The sequence below is a fragment of the Microcaecilia unicolor genome, chromosome 1, assembly GCF_901765095.1.
Source record: "Microcaecilia unicolor chromosome 1, aMicUni1.1, whole genome shotgun sequence".
Lineage (NCBI taxonomy): Eukaryota > Metazoa > Chordata > Amphibia > Gymnophiona > Siphonopidae > Microcaecilia > Microcaecilia unicolor.
Window position 1 is genome coordinate 295,310,173 of NC_044031.1, and position 18,444 is coordinate 295,328,616.

General features: G+C 43.8%; 1 protein-coding gene across 1 annotated transcript in view; it reads right to left on the reverse strand.

The window, feature by feature from the left end:
- Positions 1-18,444, reverse strand: part of LOC115472878 (cadherin-12-like) — a 491,174-nt gene that overhangs the window by 393,606 nt on the left and 79,124 nt on the right.

Sequence of the window (18,444 nt, forward strand, 5' to 3'; positions counted from 1 at the left end):
TTGCTACATTTGTATCCCACATTTTCCCACCCTTTGTGGGCTCAATGTGGCTTACATATAACCATTAACGGCGTTAGCTGATTACAGTCTGAACAAATACATGGTATGAATGAATACAAAGTGAATACTTCCACAGCATTACAAAGAACTCAACAGTAGCATCAACAAACCTCACCATCATAAAGCAAATCAATAATGAGCCAACCCAACTCAAAATAATAATCCTGTCCATATAAGTAACAAAGATACAAAGCTGGAACTCCTTATATGGATTGGTTTAAAAGTACTATAGTCCACTGTTCAAAATCAGTTTACATCAAGTGTGGCACTCCAATGATCTTAGATCAGGGGTTCTCTACCTAGCCCTCAGGACATACATAGCCAGCCAGGTTTTCAGGATACCCCTTAATGAATACGCATGAGAGATTTGCATGTCTACTACAGGGGCATAGCCAGACCTCGCTGGGAGGGGGAGCCAGAGCCTGAGGTGGGGGGCACTGTTTAGCCGCCCCCCCCCCATCCTGCACGATGCAGGATGTAAGGCGTCAGAACCAGCTGATCACAGCAGGAACTTCATTGAACGAAGGCGCTACTCCGGTGCTGAACTGAAGAAGACTCTCTTCGGCTGCAGCAAACGAAGTATCTGATGCGGCAGCGGGGCGGGCGGCGACGGCGGGGGAGGGTTGGTGGCGGGAGGGGGGTTCAATGGGATTGTCTGCAGGGGGGCCAGGGCCAAATCTACGGGGGCCCAGGCCCCAGGTAGCTACACCACTGGTCTACTACCTCCATTGTATATGTCTATCTCATGCATATTCAGTAAGGATATCCTGAAAACTTGACTGGCTAGGTGTGTCCCAAGGACTGGGTTGAGAACATCTGATCTTAGATGCATAAAGCATACATAAAAGAAAAAGAAAAAACTGGGTCAACATGGGCTCAGTCTGCAAACTGGTCAAAAATATGGGGGGGGGGGGGGGGGGACAGAATCATCCACACTATGGTCAACTATGTTGACTCTTCATTACTGAACAGGACTGGATACGTACTCAATATGGAAAACATTTATTTATTTTATTTATAGCATTTGTACCCCACATTATCCCACCTTTTTGCAGGCTCAATGTGGCTTACAGAGTAAGGTTATGATAAAGTCAGTACATGGTTTAAATACAGTTGATCATAAGCTGAGGTAAAAGAGAATTTAGATGGGTGGATGTTGGATAGGTTGTGTGAGAAGTGTTTTAGGTGTGCTTGGGTGGTTTGGGGGATGATTTGTATCATTCAGGGTGACTTTTGTAAGCTTTGTTAAAGAGGTGTGTTTTCAGAGCTTTGCGGAAGCTGGTTAGATTGTTCATGGTTTTCAGGGCCTTGAGTAACGCATTCCAAAACTGTGTGCTCTTGTATGCAAAGGTCATAGCAGAAGCCTGTTTGTATTTCACTCCTTTGCAGCTGGGGAAATTCAGATTGAGGAATTTGCGGGCCGATCTTTTGGCGTTTCTGGGCGGTAAGTCCACTAGGTTTAGCATATAGAGTGGGGCGTCTGCATGAATGATCTTGTGCACGGTTGTGCAGATCTAGAACTCAATATGTTCCTTGAGTGGAAGCCAATGTAGTTTCTCTCTTAGGGGCTTCGCACTTTCATATTTAGGTTTTCCAAAGATGAGTCTGGCTGCCGTGTTTTGGGTTGTTTGGAGTTTTTTAATGGTCTGTTCTTTACAGCCTGCGTACAGAGCGTTGCAGTAGTCCAAGTGGCTTATTACTAGTGACTGTACCAGGGTGCGAAAGACGTTTCTAGGGAAAAAAAGGTTTAATTCTTTTGAGTTTCCACATCGATTGGAACATTTTTTTCGTTGTGTTCTTCACGTGGGTATCGAGTGTGAGGTTTCGATCAATGGTGACTCCAAGAATTTTCAGGTTTTCTGAGATAGGAAGTGTGCAGTAAGGTGTGGTTATAGTGGAGTAGTTGTTTGTGTTGTATTGGGAGGTGAGAACTAGGCATTGGGTTTTTTCTGCATTGAGCTTTAACCGGAATGAGTCCACCCATGAGTGCATGATCTGGAAGCTCTGGTTGATCTCATTGGTTATTTCGTTTAAGTCACTCTTAATCAGGATGTAGATTGTGACGTCATCGGCATATATGTAGAGGTTAAGGTTTTGATTGGCCAAGAGTTTGGCTAGTGGTATCATCATTAGGTTAAAGATTGTAGGTGAAAGGGGGGATCCTTGAGGGACTCCACATTCCGGTGTCCAGGGCGGTGATCTGGCAGTATTCGTTATAACTTGGTAGGATCTAGTGGTGAGGAATCCTTTGAACCATTTGAGAACTGGGCCTCCAAATCTGCTTACAAATTCATGCTTACAAAACAAAAATATACACAAAGGTTGACTATGTTAAAGAATGCAGCAGATGAGATACAGACTTCCTTATGCCAATAAACATAGACAGGATCTACATCCCCACTGTCATCATGGCCCCAGGCACCAGAAAAACAGTGGACAGCCATGTAGAATGGCTACCCAAGTTAGTAATTTTATCAGCACATATCTGACATCTGACAAAATCAAATCATGTAAAAGATTATTATCTCCTTAGATTCTTTCCATCTATCTGAGAAGCAATATTGATGACTCATAAGGCTCAGCGCCAACCAATCTGAATCAGAACTGCAGGCAATCAAGTGATGCCCAAACCACCCCTTATAGATTATGTTGGCTGTCACAAAATTAACCTCCAGAAAAGAGGTTAGCTTTTTTTTAACAAAGCACTTGCCGCACGGCCATTTTGGGAGGGGGGGGGGGACTGCCACTCGAGGTGGCGGTAATGGCTCCAGCACTAACCCGACAGTAACTGGGCAGCGCACAGCACTGCCCGATTACCACCGAATAGAGTCTGGTACTACAAAAATAAATACATTTTTGTAGTGCCGGAAATGATAGTGTGGTAGAGGTGGGAAGTACTGCCGGGCTGCTGCGGTAGCATGGTGGTACTTCTATTATAGCAAGTGGTAAGCCCATGTTGGGATTACCACCACTTAGTAAAAGCAGCCCTTACTTATTTACAACATTTATATTCCACATTAAACATGGTTTAGGTTGAAACCTGGGAGCATGTAAAATCTTTTTTTCCTATGCCTAGATCAAAAGAGCGAGATGGTTTGTGGGAACTTGCTCCTTTTGTTTTGTGGGTGGGTGGATGGATTATGATGCTGAATATGATTATGCTGCTGATGGACTGGTGCTGACTGTGCTAATTACAATGGTTCTGATTATGGTAAGCTTCTTAAAGTGGCTCAATGAGAGAGTGTGCATAAAGGGGGACCAGCAATTTCCTATACATTCCATAACACAGAGCTTACAATTAAGGCAGACAGACAGGAGAAATAATTTTGGAAAGTCCATTTCTTATGATATACAAGGCTGTGTGTCACGTCCCCTACCTCAATGCAAGCAGCGTCCTCAGGCTACGCGGAGTCCCGTTGACCCGCACACTTGACTGGCACTGCCAGAGCAATGTGTGTGTAGTCCTCTCTGGGTTTGTTCAGAGAGCAGTGGTTGCAGGCTCCTTAATTGCTTTGCTTCTATGCACCTGTTTCTGCTTTCTCTCTCGCTCGCGCTCTCTCTCTCTCTCTGCCTGGCTTGATTGCTTTGCTTCCACCCACCTGGGTCTCCTCTTCCTCTGCCTGGCTTCCATTGCTTCTCTCCTATTGGTCTTCCGGTTCCTCCTTCCCCTGCTCTTGTCCTATGGCTGTGCCCCTTCTCTCTGCTGATGTCAGACACCAGCACTTTATCAGCTGAGCTCTCCCTGGACTCCATGCTTCGACTTCTACTTTGGTAGGCATTTCTAACTCTGTAGTCTGCTTCTTACCTACTGGTCCCTCGTTGCTGACTTTGCCTGTACCTGGATTACCCTTCTGCCTGCTGCCTGCCTACTGACTTTCGCCTGTACCTGGATTACTCTCTTGCCTGCCGCCTGTCTACTGACTGCCACTTGTACCTGGATTACTCTCTTGACCTGCTGCCTGCCTGGCCGATACATTCATCACCCCGCTTCCAGCTCCGTCCCGTAAGTCCTGCAGGCCGCCTGCACCTAGGGGTTCAACCTCTGGGGAACGGCGGTCAGCGCAGGTGAAACCTGGGGTTGTCCAGCCGCCAACAGAACCTGGTCTGAGTACTGATCTCAGCAGTGCTCTACTTGGTACAAGAACTCACAAGTCTGACACTGTGATAAGAAGAAAAAGGGTTAAGATTTAAAAGTAAATGCACAATAACCTAATCAGAGTAGATTTTTTCAATTAGAGTTGACTTGTGTAATAAGGTGGAAGACTTGATTGTAAACTCTGTGTTATGGAATGTATAGGAAATTGCTGCCCCCCCCCCCCCTCCAATGCACACTTCCTCACTGAGCCACCTTAAGAAGCTTAGCTTTAGAGCGCTCAGTAGAGAGAGTGTGTGTCAGCCAGGGGAGAGAAAATCTCAGAGCAGAGACAAGCTAGATAAGGACTAGAGGGAAGGGATGGAGCTTCCAGGACTGAACCCAGGATTGTAGGAACCTAGGTGCAGATGCTCAAAATTCTGTACTAAACAGCTTGTATATTTTTCGGCTACTTCCAAGCCATTAGCCACAGAGGACAAACCTCTGTGAATAACAACGAGGAAGTGCCAGGCTGCAAGTTATTCTATTCTGACTCATTTATTCTGTTAGAGTGCTAGACCAAACCCAACTAAGTAGGGAGCTAGATAAGGATAAATAAAGAGAATGAGAGATAGTTTTTTCTTCTAGAATTTACTACTTACCAAAAGCAATTATTACAAGCAGATTATAAGAATACTGACATATTCTTAGGGAGATCCATGAGACAGAGTGACCGGGAGGGGTCCGACATGTCCTGGACTTCTCCATTGCATTTGGGCTGTCAGTCTTGGTGTTTTCATTCTTCCCTGGATAGTGGACATACCACTAGGCAGAGATGAATGAAGCACCTCAGGATATGAGAAATTAGCTCTCAAGTTTATTACAGAATATTTCTACATGAAATTACTTCTATATCTGAGACCCCAAAGAATATACCAGCAGCATGTACAATCAATTGGTTATGAGAATATAATATTCCAGCTGCACATAGGTGCTTTCTGGGTTTTAGTCTTTTATGATATATTTTACCACTCAAAAGTATTCATGAGAAAGCAATTGGGTAATTTGCCAACTCTGATGCGCTAGATTGGTTTCTCATGGAGAGAGAGCAGTGGCCGCCTCTCTCCCGCTTGAAGTAGGAAGTACACTCATTTTTATATGTTCATTCAGGATACAGGTAATATGACAGTAAGCACACCTGATTGGATCTATGTTAATGTCATGGTTAACACTGATTGGCTATGGTAATGAGTAGCTTCGAATCTTGTAAACATGTTTTTCATCTTTAGATTCAACCGCTATTGCATCTCTCTACCACAAATTTCAACAAGCCCCCTGCACCTGGCCCACTGACGTCCAGTAACCACAAACGTCTCCTTTCTGGCCTGCATCTGGTGTTTATTTCAGTTATTTTCATCAGAGCTTAGTTTCCACATCTGTCATCTGTCACCCATCCTCTCACATCATAAGTGACCACAACTTCTCACTTTGTACTGACCACCTGCCATCTTGCACCTTCTTGGGCAACTCTTTCATCGGAGGCTGTAACTCCATCAAGCTCACAAACAACTGTGTTGCTGCAATCAGTTGCAACCCTTTAATACAGACAGGCTCTTATGATTTTTATTGAGGCCCTGTTATCTGAGAAGCCTCGTGACCCAGTTTCTGGCCTTGAACCAAATAATAATATTCAAGCTCCAGAAAAATACCGCCATGACAGTGTGGCAAAGGAACTCCATAATAATGACATGCAAATTTAAGCCCAATGTCAGCGTTGAGCATTAAGGAGTTCAGTGAGAGGGCAGTGTTAGGCATATGCACTGAAGGCATATGCGTTAATCACAGCTCTCAAACGTGTTTGCCAGAAGGCTGGTGGGGGGGGGGGGGGGGAACGAGGAGAAAGAGGTGCCTGGAGCATGCGCACACAACCACTGGCTGCACAGCAGCCCCCTGGATGGAACAAAGCCCCTTCTGAAATCCTCGACTGCCGACAAAGTTCATGCAGCTTTGGCATTTGTGGTATGTAAGCCCAAACTTCCAGGTCCGTTTTTTGTAGAAGGGGAATGCTATGGTAAACTGAGCTCCAAGCAGACTTTTCTCACCGCAGCTCTAGTACAGATTTTCCTGGCTCACTGCTCACTATTTCGTTGTCTATGCTGCAGCACAAAATCAGAACTTTCTTTTGCCTTTATGCCAGCTCTGAGCTGGCGAAGGATTTGCAGCGGTACGGGTGTGCTTGTAGAGTCAGTGGTCATATCAGCATCAGAGCGAATAGGTAATGACCCCTGTTTGCATACAGTTTCATGCTACTTGCAAAGATAGTGGTCACACTCGTTGTTTCCTGCGGCAGGGGTCTTCCAGCATACTTCCACCAGTAAACGCGGGTGCTAGACCGGCACTACTGGCCTGTAGCCATGTTTACTTTTGAGCATTGGGGCCCTAGTGGGAGCTTTGCAATTAGTATCCTGCAAGAAAGGAAGCTATGTTTGTACCTTGCCAGAGAAAGGATTAAGAAGAAGACTGAAAAGGACCTAAGGTTTGCAGCTCTGTCTACCTTTACCTTGCCAGAGTTTAAAGGTAGTACAACGTTTATAACTTTATACTCATTTATTGGGCTGACAGGAAACTAGACCCCTTTTAGATGGTTAACCACGAACTGAAAATCCAGTGAGAAAGAAAGTTGTCTGTATGTTTGACCTTTGACTGTATTGTAACCCCTGGCCTCCTATGATACCCTGTGCCATCTTATGCTTGCTGGAGGAAGGCCGGAAGACACATCCAGATGTAGGAGGTGTGTTAATAGGCAAGAAAACTTCCTCCTGTACCTGGAAACTGGGTTCTGGGACACTGATCCACTGGAGCAAGACAGATATTACAGGCTGCTCAAAGGATTTCTCTGTCAGTTTCATATAAGAATTAACAACAGAAGCAGATGTATAATTCACAACAATAACTTTACTGAAAGGTACTGGGGTTCAACTTAAAAAACAAACAAACAGGAACAACAAGGCAATGAAGGATTTATACAAATAGAAAAAAAGGTCCAGCATAAGATATAGTGTATTCTTTTAAATAGCAAATGTTACTACAAGACCTGGGATTTCAGTCAGTTAATTGTCAGTCTGCTAAGTCTAACAAAGAATATGTTACTCAAGATATGTTTAGTTCATTACTAATATAGCAGAGTGATGGGGCCCAGTTGGAGCTCTTACAGCTTTCAGATTAGATTCCAAGCGGGAGGTATAATAACCCTCTCAGTGCTGTATTATAGTTGGGATGGATATGTCCCTTCTATTTTTAAATTTAGAACAAGAAAATACCTTTTTTTCCCCTTTCTTCTGGAGTAGTGCACTTCTCTATTCTCCAAAGAAGTTTATGACAGTTTTTTCTGTCTTCTACTGTCTGTGAGAGGCACAGTAGCTGAAGTATCCAGTTATTTCTTCTATCTAAAATGCACCCCTGCACTTTTCCAAACCCTCTCTTTTCCCCTCTGGCTATTGCTCTAGGCTCAGCTCTCAGTGTCTTTCATGGTAGCCAGTAGTGGCAGCTGTACTCGTGCAGTGAGAGGAATCCAGGCAGTGTATTTTTACTCCCTTATTAGTATACAGAGGCCAGCACAGTATACAAAAACACAAGTGGCATCAGATTCTGGTGAATGCCACAGACCGGTTCCTTTGATTTCCTTTCAGTCAATAAAGGAATTTCTGGATGGGACCTTCCTCATACTCTCCCCCTACCACAGTTGGACAGGTCCTCATGTCCATCTGTTAAGGGATTGTCCTGACTAACCAGCTGAACATATTTATGAATACATTCAATTATTGTCAACCAATCAGCAATGAACGTATTTGCAGAAATCTGTACAAGCTGGTTAGAAGGGGTACCCAATTCATAATAGTCAACATAGAAACATAGACAAATGTAGGCAGATAAAGACCATGTGACCTCTCCAGTCTGCCCATCTACGCCATCTACTCTCCCTACCATTCCCTTAAAGATCCTATGTACTTGTCCCAAGCTCTCTTGAATTCAGATACTTCCACACCACTTCCACCGGAAGACTGTTCACGAATTCACCATCCTTTCCATGAAGATTACTTCCGAGTCTGGCCTCTTTCACAAGTTTTGTGACAGGCTTGTGGGTCCTGTGTGACCTGTGTACCAATGTAGTATTATCAATATACTGACCAGCTATGTCATCTGACACAATGGGCATGCTTTCACTATGTGCTGTTCATAGGCTCCCCGTATAAGAGGCTTGGGGAGGCTAAGCCTCCCCAGCCCAAATGCAGCATGGGGCTCTGCACGTCGCTGCCTGGCAGACTGCCGGTTCCTTCCGGAAAGAAGCTGGAACTTCCCTTCCATACTTCCCTGCCGTCAAACCCGCTGACTCTCCAATTCAGTGGCGATCGGCAAACAAGCACTGTGCACGGAGCCATAGAGCTCTGCATGGCAGCGCTGACAGCTCTTCCGGTCCCACCCTCTACGATGCAACGGTTGCATCATAGAGGGTGGGACCGGAAGAGCTGTCAGTGCTGCCATGCGGAGCTCTATGGCTCCGTGCACAGTGTTTGTTTGCCGATCGCCACTGAATCTGAGAGGCAGCGGGTTTGGTGGCAGGGAAGAGGATCGTCGATGGCTGATCGAGACGGAAATAGGAAAGAGCTGCTGAAGATGCCCGGGAACATGAGGTGTGCCGACAGCGGAGCTCCAGGTGGGTGGGGGAGGGTGAGAAGGAGCCGGGACACGGTGCAGGGATTTGGACAGAGAAGGATGCCGGGGCAGGGCTCCTGGTAGAAGCTGGTCAGATGCTGCCAGGGGCAGGGGGGGGGGGGAGAGAGAAGCAAGGCTAGATGTTGGATATTTGAGGGGGCAGAGAAGCAAGGCCCCTGACCCCGCCCCCCTTAGCCTCCCCAAACAGTTGGGCCACCGACCGCCTATGGTGCTGTTGTTTCCTCACTTACACCAGTTAAAGGTACTGGAGTACTAATGTCTGCTAATATGTTCTTGTAAGGACTATTATCAACTATGGAACCACTAAGCTCAGGGCTCTATACATTAATTTGGCATTGCTTCTGGCCTATCTATAGAAGGAACAGAAGAAAAAAAAGAGTAAACCACGTAAAAAGTGAAATGATATTTACTTCCAAGTCATCAAAACAAGAAACGATTTCCTTGAATCGCCCAACGTGGCCACGTTTCACCCAACTAGGGCTACATCAGGGGCTAAACAAATAACCATAAATACATAACTAAATACATAAAAGGCCACTAGATAATGTAATTTAACAAAACACCTACAACTTAAAACAAACAATATAAAAGATACAAATAAAGGAAAAGCTACATACACAGCAGGAGCAGTCCAATGTTTTCCCTGTCTGGTTACTGCTAAAATACATCTATCTATCTATCTATCTATCTATCTATCTATCTATCTATCTATCTATCTATCTATCTATCTAATTGATTAATTAATTAATTAAACAAAAACAAAAAACAAAACATAAAACTCCCATAAAACAGCTCAGATGTAGAAGGAGAATGCCAAATCAAAAGTTATATACTCACTAATACAGCACTAAAAGCTAGCAAGATGTTTGCTTTTTATAAGCAGAGTAACAGCAACTCAGATACATAAGAGGAATGTCAAAACAAAAGTAAAATACTCCACAATACAGCACTAAAAACTATCAAGAGGTTGGCTTTTACAAGCAGCAGTTACAGCAGCTCAGATACATAACAGGAATGTCAAAACAAAAGTTAAATAAATACCAATACAGCACTTGCAACTAGCAAGAGGTTTGCTTTTACAAGCAAAGAATTTTATGACAGTTTTTCCTTTCTTCCACTGTCTGTGAGAGGCACAGCAACTAAAGTATCCAGAGGCTGTGTGTTTTATTTTGAACTGATGAAGTCCAAATTACTTCTTGCAATTTTTCATGTCCTGTGTGAGCTCCTGAAACCGACTTTCTTCTATCCAGCTTGCACCCCTGCACTTTTCCAAACCCTCTCTTTCCCCCTCTGGCTGTTGCTCTAGGCTCAGCTCCCAGAGTCTTTCAAAGTAGCTAATAGTAGCAGCTGTGCTCATGCAGTGGGAGGAACCCAGGCAGTGTATTTCCTCTTCCTTGTTGCTATAGAGATGTCTGCATTGGTGGTATTTTACAAAAACACAAGGGTCTTCCATTTTCTGATGAGTACCACAGACCAATTCCTTTGATTTCCTTAGAAAATACTTACTCAATAAAGGAATTGACTCACAGTACGAATACATTTTGTTGTTTGCCTCTGAATTATCTGGAAGTATGTTGAAGACCCAGGCCTCAAACCATTGCACGCATTACCACACTCTAGAATTAATCTTATATGTGAAATCCCCTGTTAAATTGGGGTTGCTAAAGAGAGAGTGGATCCTGTGAGGAGTCACCAGAGAGGAGGAGGAGGAGGAGGGGGAGGGAGCCGGAGAGGAGGGGGAGGGAGCCCGGCTTCAAACTGTTGCATCCACGTTGTCGTGCTTTATTGTTGGTAGCATTTTTATTTAATTTACATATATTTTCAAACATGCCAGCTTGTGCAGCATACGGATGTACACAGAGGAAGTATAATAATTGAATAACTTTTCGTAGGCAGAGTAGTAATTTGTTATAAACTGTAATCAGTGTGTCATTTGGAGGGGCTGGTTATAGGGACACCCTAGCACATGTTATATTCGTGAAGAGATTTTTTTCTCCTGGTAAAGGGTCACTAAAACAGACATCATGTTATGAGAATCTGGTGCTCAACATTCAGAGTTTCTATTTAGTTACTTATTTATAACATTTATATCCCACACTAAACATGACTTAGGTTGAAACCTGGGAGCATGTAAAAGTTTTTTTTTTTTCCTGTGCCTGGATCAAAAGATTTGTGGGAACTTGTTCCTTTTGTTTTGTGGGTGGGTGGATGGATGGATTATGATGCTGATTATGATTATGGTGCTAATTGTGCTAATTATGTTGCTGCTGATTATGATGATTACAATATTAATATTCATATTAATACTGGGCTACTTTTGGATTGGAAAAATGTTCACCATCTGGCAACACTGAGTCTTTGGTTGCCTGCAGGTTTAAGCTCTCTGCATTATCCTCTGCCATTGACCCAGGGAGAGAAGGGGAGTCCTGGATTGCCAATCATTTCTGGGTTGAGATTAATGAACAGCTATTCCCATACTTGTACCAACTGGAAAAAGAATAAGATCTCTGGTAGTATTGGGGAGACCTATCCAGGAGCAGGACTTAAGAGCAGGTAGTGTCTGCTCAAGGCCGGGTGACCCAACGAGGGGCACTCATGGAAGGAGGTCAGTCTAACAAAGGGGTCTGTGGCCAATGGAAAAGGAGAGCTTGAGAGTAGGAGAAAAATTTAACCCTTGTGAACTGACATCTTGCTACCAGGATAGGCATGGTCAGGAGCAGACATTTATATGTACATAGCCCAATTTATAGGATCCCCTGTACATACCCCCTACTGAGGAAAAGACCCAAATGGGGATTACCCTACAAACACCAATAGTAATACCACTGAAACTGGTTGAGAGTTTAAGCTGTTGGATTGTATAGAAAGGATGTTCAATTTGCTGTCTGTTGCAGTCAAGTTCAATAAAAGTAAAGTTATTATAAAATCTCCAGAAGTGTGGTGTCGGTCCTGGACTGAGGAATGGAGTGGAACCCAGATTGTTAAATTGTCTCCCAAACCCACTAATCCGGACCATTGACCCACTCCCAGCTCACCTGGAGTTTGACTGAAGACCTGAGTGTGGTAAGCATGGTCTGAATGAGAAGTGTTTGTTTTATGGGCCCAGGACCAGAGCTAGATCTGGGTGAGACCTGGACTATATATGTATTTATAGAGTTGTGTTGTACCTCTAGTGGTAGTTTTAGAAATGGTTAATTAGTAAAAACAATAGTAGTAGAAGTAATTGGAGAGGCTATCTCTTCTCCCATACTCCCCGCCTAGTTGGCCGTGGAGGAGGCGTCGGGTTACTACTCTCGCCCTCCTGTAGCTTCCAACCCCTCCTCCTACCACAGTCTCACTGCTTCTCATCCTTTGAAGTCCACTCCATCCGTCTATTCTACCCGTTGCCACTCAGAGTGGCAGTCATTTACCGCCCCCCTGATAAATCCCTCCCTTCCTTCCTCACCGACTTCGATGCCTGGCTTTCTGTTTTTCTTGAACCCTCATCTCCATCCCTCATTCTCGGAGACTTCAACATACACGTTGATGACCTGTCCAACTCTCACGCTTCTCAGTTCCTCACTCTAACATTATCCTTCAACCTCCAGCTTTGTTCCACCACCCCTACTCACCGTGATGGCCATTGCCTTGACCTCGTCCTCTCCTCTTCCGGCTCACCCTCCAATTTCCACACCTCAGCTCTTCCTGTCTCTGATCATCACCTGATCACCTTCACACTTCTTCACCCTCCCCCTCAGCCCCGCCCAACATTAACCACTACTTCCAGGAATCTCCAGATTATTGACCCTCCCACCTTATCATCTAGTATTTCTAATCTCCTCCCCTCCATCATGTCCTCCGAGTCTGTTGACGAGGCTGTCTCCGCTTACAATGCCACTCTCTCCTCTGCTCTGGACACCCTTGCACCATCCACCTCCCGTCCCACAAGGCGTACTAATTCCCAGCCCTGGCTGACCCCTTGCATCCGTTACCTTCGCTCCTGCGCCCGATCTGCTGAACGCCTCTGGAGGAAATCTCGCACCCATTCAGATTTCCTTCACTACAAATTCATGCTATCCTCCTTCCAGTCCTCACTATTCCTTGCCAAACAGGACTATTACACCCAATTGACTAATTCTCTCAGCTCTAACCCTCGTCGTCTCTTCGCCACCCTTAACTCCCTCCTCAAAGTGCCCTCCGCTCCCACCCCCCCGTCACTCTCTCCTCAATCACTGGCTGACTACTTCCGCGACAAGGTGCAAAAGATCAACCTTGAGTTCACTACCAAGCCACCTCCTCCTCTTCACCCTTCAACCCTCTCCCTCAACCAACCAACCCAGACCTCTTTCTCCTCCTTTCCTGATATCTCCGAGGAGGAAACCGCCCGCCTTCTTTCCTCCTCAAAATGCACCACTTGTTCCTCTGATCCCATCCCCACCAACTTACTTAACACCATCTCTCCTACTATCACCCCCTCCATCTGTCATATCCTCAACCTCTCTCTCTCCACTGCAACTGTCCCCGACACCTTCAAGCATGCTGTAGTCACGCCACTCCTCAAAAAACCATCACTAGACCCTACCTGTCCCTCCAACTACCGCCCCATCTCCCTCCTACCCTTCCTCTCCAAGACACTTGAGCGCGCAGTCCACAGCCGCTGCCTTGATTTTCTCTCCTCTCATGCCATCCTTGATCCGCTTCAATCCGTTTTTCGCCCTCTTCACTCGACAGAAACAGCACTTTCTAAAGTCTGTAATGACCTGTTCCTTGCCAAATCCAGAGGCCACTACTCCATCCTCATCCTCCTGGATCTATCCGCTGCTTTTGACACTGTCAATCATGACTTACTTCTTGCCACACTGTCCTCATTTGGGTTCCAGGGCTCTGTCCTCTCCTGGTTCTCCTCCTATCTCTCCCACCGCACCTTCAAAGTTCACTCTCATGGATCTTCCTCCACCCCCATCCCCTTATCTGTTGGTGTTCCCCAGGGATCGGTCCTTGGACCCCTTCTCTTCTCAATCTACACCTCTTCCCTGGGCTCCCTGATCTCATCTCATGGTTTCCAGTATCATCTCTATGCTGATGACACCCAACTGTATCTCTCCACACCAGACATCACCGCGGAGACCCAGGCAAAGGTATCGGCCTGCTTATCCGACATTGCTGCCTGGATGTCCAACCGCCACCTGAAACTGAACATGTCCAAGACCGAGCTTATCGTCTTTCCACCAAAACCCACTTCTCCTCTTCCTCCACTTTCTATCTCAGTTGATAACACCCTCATCCTTACTTAAGCAAGGGTAGAAGCTGCAAATTAACCCTCTCCCCTGAGATGTACTGCAACAAAGTTGCTGTGTCCCTCACACATACATACACATAGTCCACTGTGGGAACAGGAGACAATATTACATTTGTAAACTGACAGAAAAACAGCACCACAGGCCTTTAAAAATGGAACACAGTTCTTTAATGAATGAGCCTTGACAAAAAGACCCGACATGGGCTGTGTTTCGGTGACTAGCACCTGCGTCAGGGGTCACAGTGATGACGTGGAAAACTTGGGGAATAACTCGAATACATTCCTCTACAATATATTATTCCTTACTCCACGTCTCATATAGTAAAAGCTACAAAGCACCAAGGCACTTTCACTTTCTGTATCATTCATATTCTGTTATATGATTGTGTTACAGTGCTGTTAAATGTTTATATGTCTGATATTGTATCATGCTAATCCTTTTACTAGGATTCAATTTGCCATCTCCAAGTTTACCTCATTGTTTGTGTTTCTGCATGTATGCAGCCATTTTACTATCATTATGCTGTTAACAAAATGATAACTTTTATGTCAAGCAGTGTACACCACTCTGGGTGAATATCGTCATAAAGACAGCTTATAAATATCAAACAATAAACAAACTTGAGCACAAGGTCTGGAGCAAGAGCGAGTTTAAAACGTGTGTGAATGCTAATGGGTAAAGTACTGTTAATGATTATTTTGTGGGAGGGGGGCAGAGTTGTGCTAGTTACTCTTCAAAAGTAATTCATTACAGTTACTAGTTATGTCTCTGCTTAAAGTAATTAGTTACAGTAATTAAACTACTCATTTAGAAAAGTAATTGATTGCAGTTACCTGCTAAGAATAACTAATTGCTTTTCTTTACCAATACTACATCCAAGAATACTTATGGTAAAAGCATTACGGTATGTGAAGATATATAATATCCATCTTATACACAACCTCAATGTGGATATTGCATAACTTTCTCTCTTGATGCTTATTTCAAGGAGGTTTGACCAACTCATGCCAACCATATCCTCTGTCATGTCATGTTGTCTTAGTTACTTTTCAAATGTACAGTTACTGTGGTAGTGAATAAGTAGTTAACTACTTTTGTCATTACTGGAAGAAAGTAATTAACTACAGTAACTAATTACTAGTAACTAAATATCACACAACATTGTTTTAGCTGGCATTGCAACAGGTAATTACTGGAAAAGTCTGCAGTGGCCACAGTACTATGTTTTCAAGAAGCAGCGAGAAAAGGATCTGAAACCAGTCCACCCCCTCTCTACCTTGTCTGATCCTTGAGTGTGCTATTATTTGCTTTGTCTAAAGCTATTTTTCAACTGTCACCCTTTTTTGCTCTCTGCTAACCTGCAGCTAACAAGCTACCCCCCCCCCCCCCCCCCTCTCTCTCTCTCTCTGAAACCCAGGAAAAAAAATGAGCATTGGAGTTTGTGGTATTTGATTTCCACCCTCCCTCCCTATTGCTCACCAAGGTACTTTCTTTGATTTTTAACTACAGCTACATCGTGCTGTATTCCCAGAGGCGTAGCTAGGTGGGTCACCAGCGGAGCAGCCTCTCCCCCAAATGGACTTCTGGAGGCACCGGTGCCTATTTTTTAACGTGGTGATTTGCGTTTAAAATATGCACAAGTTCCATCGGCAGTCCGCTCTCCCCGTGCCCTCCTGGCTATGCTACTGCGTATTCCATATTAGGATTCACCACTTTGCATATTCTCCCTAATTCTATAAAAGTTGCTAAAAATTGTGCGCCCAATTTGCACATGCAACGTAATCGAATAACCTAATCAGCACCAGTAGTTGGCTTTTTAACAAGCAATTATTGGCACTAATTAGATTTAATTAGGATTTATGTGCATAAATTTAGGCATGGGATCAGCACCTAAAATTTACACTCAATCTGAAAAAGGGTTTGCGGAAATGGGATGGTCATAGGTGTAACAGTGGCATTCCTAAAATTAACACGTGTTGTTATAAAATAACGAGGACACATGCCTAAATTTAGGCATACAATTTGTACCTTGTTTCAGTTTGTACAAATAGCTGCGCCTAAAGGTTAAGTGCAATTCCTGGGTGTAAGCGCTATCCTATAAACTGTGCCTAACTTTAAACACAGCTTAAAGAATATTGCTTTTTTTAAGCCCTGAGTTTTTTGGCACCATATACAGTCTAGCCCATTGTGTGCAGTTCTGTTCACCCCCTTCTCAAAAAAAGATAAAGCAGAACTAGAAAAGTTCAGAGAAGGGCAACAAGAATGATGACGAGGATGGAACAGCCACTCTATGGTGAAAGGTTACACAATTTAGGACACTTTAACTTGGGCAGGAGAGCCTTAGCAGGAGTTATGATAGAAATCTATCAGTAAGGAGTCCATACGTCACATTTTTAAAACTCAGCAAAGAAAGCATTTCTTTTTCACTCAGTTGCAATTAAGTTGTGGAATTTATTCTTAGAAGATGTGTTCAAGACTGTTAACATAACTAGGGTAGATATTCAAAGCGATTTATCGCTTATCTGGGGATATTCAGTGGCACTTAACCAGACTTTGAAGTACTGTGAGACTGTTCCTAATGGTCTTGGCAGCCATTTTAGGGAGGCAGCTGCAACAGGCAGGAGCAAGTAAGCATCACTCTTGCCCATTTCCCCACTTGACCACCAGGGAACCAGGCAGGTACTGCCGCAACCATGGGAGGGCTTGCTGTTCTGGGGGGTAGGGGGGACATTCCGCAAGGGGGTGGTCTTTCTTTGCTCCTGGGGAATGGAATGTGGCATGTCTACTTATGTTGGTCCTGACCAATATTCAGCTGGAACCCACATAAGCTCTAGTGGCAAGCACCTGAGGAATTAGCCCCAGTTATTTACTTCTGGTGGCTAGACATAGATCAGCATGGAGTACCTGGGGGTAATTCTGCCCATAGCTGGGCTAGACATAGATCAGCATGGAGTATCTGGGGGTAATTCTGCCCATAGCTGGGCTAGACATAGATCAGCATGGAGTATCTGGGGGTAATTCTGCCCATAGCTGGCCTAGACATAGATCAGCATGGAGTATCTGGGGGTAATTCTGCCCATAGCTGTCAGCATTTAAAACAAACTCTGACCACCATAGGTTGAATACTGACAGACTGAATTTAAAAGATGTTTTCACACATTTCTGTATAAAAAGTCCCTCTCTGTGTATGAGTGCATATGAGTGGGTCTCCCTGGGATCCTGCTAGGTACTAACCAGTGTCCTGCACTGGAAATTATCAGAAGCAGGATGCTAGGCTTGATGGACCTTTGGTTTGATCCAATATAGTACATCCTTAGGCTGAAATTCAAAAGCACTTATGCAAACGAGAGCGACTCAAACCATGTCTTTCCAAAAATAAAATCATCAGTGAATTTCTATGTAAATTTGGTCATTTAATTTCCAAATTGGTCAAAGATATGAATAGAAAAAGGAGTGTTATGAGCTGGGATAATGACTAGCAAAAAAGTTATAAGTTCTGTGATGATATGCCATTGAAGTGCTGACAGGTAAATAGTAGGAATAACTTGAAACATATAATTTATATTTAAGGTATACATTGATATTCAAAGACAGGATTAATATGGATAATGCTACTGAAAATACGTATACTGTAACTTTAACATATTATAGATGTATTTAAATCCTAAAACAATAAATTAAACACTGATTAACCTCCCAAGGCAGCGTACAACAATATAGCTAGACAAATAGCTTACATTGTACTAACAGCATAATGATAGTAAAATGACCAAATATCAGTATAATACACAGAATAATAAGGGGGAACTAGGCAAATTAAATACTAGGAATAGCAACAATGAACACATTACAACAGCACAGTGGAACATTCATATAAGAGAAACATGATAAAATTTCAACAGAATACAAATGATACACCATAATAACTAGCACAGTACGACGTCAGCACAATATAAATAAAATAGTTTGATAGGCACACATTAGAATATTTATATAATGCAGATATGAAGTGTTGGCACAATAGAATGAAACACCCTAATAGACAGTAGAGGGGACAAGTTGGGACATATAAACAGATGACACTGGTACAAGAAAGGTTTTGAGATAAATGGTGGCTGCATGACTCGGTGATCTTGTTTTCTTAAGTAATTTTAAGGAGTAACATCATATTTTGTTTCCCTTTGAAAAGGGACGGCAATGTATGCAAGCTAAAATGTCCATGTATACTGCTGCAAACGACACAGACTTGTTCAGAGTTGTCTGAATGTTACGTTCACACTCCATCAAGAATTGTTTGAT